The sequence below is a fragment of the Marmota marmota genome, unplaced genomic scaffold (genome assembly GCF_001458135.2).
Source record: "Marmota marmota marmota unplaced genomic scaffold, marMar, whole genome shotgun sequence".
NCBI lineage: Eukaryota > Metazoa > Chordata > Mammalia > Rodentia > Sciuridae > Marmota > Marmota marmota.
In genome coordinates this window covers 5,679,465-5,683,943 of record NW_026000174.1, presented here as the reverse complement: position 1 = coordinate 5,683,943, position 4,479 = coordinate 5,679,465, and positions in this window count along the sequence as shown.

Here is a 4,479-nt window from a genome sequence, read left to right as displayed (position 1 = left end):
ACACAGAGGTAGTTAGAAGGAAACTTTTAACAACTGCCTCAGAACAGAACTAGCACTAGAGGCTGATGAGGATGATGCTTCAAATAGGAGTCAAGTAATACACTAGACTCCGCTATTGGAGGACAGGGGGCACAGAATCTGGCCATGAGGGAGGCTGCGCCTATGAGCATCAGACTCAACTTTTTAAGCAAAACTCATTCTCTTAAAGTCTCTTACAGCTGGAAAGGACTTAGAAGTTATCTTGTCCAACTGTGATGGCTGCACAAACTTCCTCCTCCCAAACATCCGTGAAGAGTGGTTGAAATTATTTTTAGCTTTATCCAGATTCTTAGTTTGTTTTTTTTGCTTTCAGTTTCTTATTTTCCGGGTCAATACTCTGTGGCAGGTTGCCTCCCAGATAAAATATGTGAACAGGTGTATGAACAGAAAATTTAGTAACAGTGAGTTTAAAAATGTTAATGAAATCAGGACACAAAGGAATCATGAAAATTCGGTTCTCCCAGTAACTTAATGTATCAGGTATTTAAGGCTGTGAACAAATATGTGAAGCGGGCCGAGCTGTGAGTCCTTTCCCAAGGATATAAGATGGAAAAGTAATCATCACAGGAAGAAAAGCCATAGAGGATACTGCCTAAGTGACAGGGAATGTGTATAAATGAGCTTCCTTTATAATAACAAGTTGCAAATTTCTCTTACTTCATTTACTGTGGCTTATTCATAACTTCAGAATCTCTGGGTCCAAACCCGAGTCCACATCCAGGCTGTAAGAATAGGATACTTAGGGAAGAAACGTGATCATGAGGGAAAGACATGTGAGCTCGGCTCTAGAGTCCAGGGAAGAGGGGGATTATCAGTGGAGGCAGGCAAAATAAGACCTGGAGCAGGTAGTACATTCAGAACCCAGGGTCTCAGGAGGAGGACATTGTGAATCCTTACTCTGTTGTTATTACCATTAAGTCGACCTTTCTCTGTTTCTCTTTGTAAATCTTTGGATTAGTCCAGATACTAGCAGGACATGGATGACTTTCCTCAGCTGAGATTCTGAGGCAGCTCTTTAATGAAGGGACTATTTGCCTAAGTGTGGGCAGAGGCACTAGCAATACCACAAAGCCATTATGACTGCTAGGGCTTGGAGTCTGGTTGAAAGTTAGAATTCTTTAAGTGCTACCAACTAGAAACATGGCCATAAAGGAAGGCAAGCAGCGCCAAAACAGGAGTGTAGGAGAAAGAGATGTGGGAGAAATGAATATTGTGACCTTTCTGCCCTCAAATTTTCAGCCTCCTGCTAGTTACGATTGATGGATTCTGAATCCAGTGGGTAACAGTTCCTGGTGATGTCAAACCCACGAAAGGCCAGGGCACAGAGGAAGTGGAGATGAGGGCAGAGAATGAACGGCATACCATTCTTGATTCTTCTCTGTTTACCGAACATTTGATTTTCTCCTTACTCTCCAACTACGTTTCTGAGAAAAATCAGATCAGCTCACTTAATTACTGTTGACCTTGTTTGGGTAGAGCTTTTTTCTGAGGGTGGCTGGCCAGCCTCTGGATTGGCTGCCATGGAGTAATTGTTCTCTTATTTTCAAACAGTTCTGGCCAGAGAAGCAAAGACAGGTCTGGGGCTCAGAGGCTGACCTCTTCCCTCAGTAGGGAATGCGGGCAGGGCAATTGCCCTCAGAACTGGTTGCAATAAACTGAGCTTGTCCAATGCAGTGCCAACTTTGCAGAGATTCCAGCAGTGTGTGAGGGCCTAACTTATGGCCCCAAGCACCAACCACCCTGATGGTTCCAAGGTGGTATGGTTACAGACTCATTGATATCTTGTTGACTATGAGAACAATGGGTGCTCTTGGCAACATTTTCTTTTATAATTTTTAATTTTTTTAGTTGTAGATGGACACAGTGTCTTTATTTATTTTTATGTGGTGCTGAAGATCAAACCAAGGGCCTGACATGTGCTAGGCCAGCGCTTCACCACTGAGCCTCAACCCCAGCCCTTGGCAACATTTTTGGCTGCAAACAGAGATTGGGCTACCTAGGTTGACTTGGCATCTTTGTTAGTCATATTTTCATCCCTGTAATTAAAATACCTGACAAGAACAACTTTGAGGAGGAAAAGTTTATTTTGAGTCCTGGTTTCAGAGATCTCAATCCATTATCAGCTGACTCCATTGCTCGGGGCCTGACATAAGGCAGAACACCATAGCACACAGGCTTGATGGAGGAAAGCTGCTCAGCTCATGGCAGCCCAGAAGCAGAGATGGAGCTAGATGTTCGGGAAAGATAAAAATCCTCAAAAGGCACAGCCCCAGTGACCGATTTCCTCCAGTCACATCCCACCTGCCTACAGTTACCACACAGTAGTCTGTTCAAATTGTCAATACATTAAATGTTATCAATCCACTGTTGAGGTTATGGCCTCATGCCTAAAAGTCTAACTCTGGCAAACTTTTGGAAGAACCTTAAAGATTCAAACCATAACAGCATCTGACCAAGGGTGGGCAGTGCACATGTTCTGAGCACCTCATGTACCTTATCTCAGAAGTACCCTGGAGTTCTGTGTACTACACAGGTTTGGGATTAGTCAGCGAGCATATATTTTCCTTTTCCTTCTCCTTCTCCTTCTCTCTCCTCTCTCTCCCTCTTTTTCTGCCTCACCTTCCCAGTATTGGGGCTCGAACCCAGGGTCACTGAGTACATCCCCAACCCTTTTAAAAAATATTATTTTGAGACAGGATCTTGCTAAGTTGCCCAGACTGCCTCAAATTTTTTATCTTCTTGCTTCAGTCTTCTGTAGCTGGAATTACAGGTATGCACTGCCATGACCAGCAAGCATATATACCCTTCTACTTCAAGGATTCGTTCTTTTTTATTTCTTTTTGCATTTTTTTTTTTTTACTAAATTTTTATTGATATACAACACCAGGATACACCCTCACATTGTCACAAAGGTAACTCAACCCACTTTAATTCAATCCCCAACAGCACCCCCCCTTCCCTCCCTCCACTCCACTAATCCCTCTTCAATCCATTTACAGTTTATCTTTTTTTTTTTTTTAATTAGTGTCCTGTGGATATACCTGATGACAGGACTCATCATGCCACATCTATGCTAGCACATATGAAAGTTTGGTCAGATTCATTCTACTCTTATTCCCTTTTCCCACCCTTCTTCCTCCTCCTCAATCCTCTTCATCCACTATACTGATCTTTCCTTTATTTTGATAAAATTCCTTCTTCATTTTTTCTTTTTCTCTTTTATTTTTATCCCCTACCCCTTATTTTGGATTAACTTCCACATATCAGAGAAAACATTCAAACTTTGTTTTTTTGGGGACTGGCTTATTTCACCTAACATGATAGTCTCCAGTTCCATTCATTTATTGGCAAATGCATAATTTCATTCTTCTTTATTGCTGAGTAGTATTCCATTGTGTATATATACCACATTTTCTTTATCCATTTATCTATTGAAGGGTACTTAAGCTGGTTCCATAGCTTGGCTATTGTTTACTGTGCTGCTATAAAAACTTATGTGGCTGCATCACTGTAGTATGCTGATTTTTTTTCTTCATAGTATAGTGCAAGATACTAGGTATATGATACTTTCAGCATCATTTTAATACAACAAAAATTTACTGACTACTTACTTTATATTGTTTATATTGTTGGGCCTGGCAGTTCAAAGGTAAATAACAATTGGTATCTGCCCTTGAGGAGCTTCCCAAATTGGTGAAGTTATAATTATTAGATTGTAGACAGGTACATTAGAGTTTGCTAAGTGCTCTGATGGGGTAAGCAATGGGCATTCTGCATCCTGGAAAAGGTTCACTCAACCTAGCTTTAGGAGATATCGGGAAGCCTTGTGGGAGAAGACAATTGAATTGAATCTTAAGGGATGAGTAAGAGCTGGTTTATGTAAAGGGCAGTCAGGCTATTTCAGGTAAAGGGAAAAACATGAATGGGGTTATGGAAAAATAAAGACAGTGATGAAGATGATGATAGCTGAAATGTCTTGAGTGCATCCCATGTTCTATAAGCACTATGCTTGCATATTGCATTAATATGGTTGATATTAAAATAATTTAGTATACTTCAAAGTCCCTATGAAGTAGGCTAAATTATTTTAACTTTGAAAATAAGGGAACAAAACCATAGAATAGTTAATGAACTCACTGAAGGTCACAGAACTAGTGAATGGAAGAGCATGAAACAGCCCAGCTGATAGCAGGTAAAGGGGGAAATGAGGGTGACAAGGAAGGCAAGGGCCTTGAGTGCCGTTGTAAAGAACTTGAACATTAATCTGTATGCAGTTGAGAACCCTGAAGTACTTTCTGCAGGGAAGTAGCATGATCAGATGAGCAACTTGGTTTCAGTGTAGTCAGTGGACATGAAGGGAGCAAGACGGAGGGAGAGATCAGCCTGGATGGTGGGTTCAAAGCTGACCAACTAAACTGATCCTAGAGCTGGTTCCAGCTG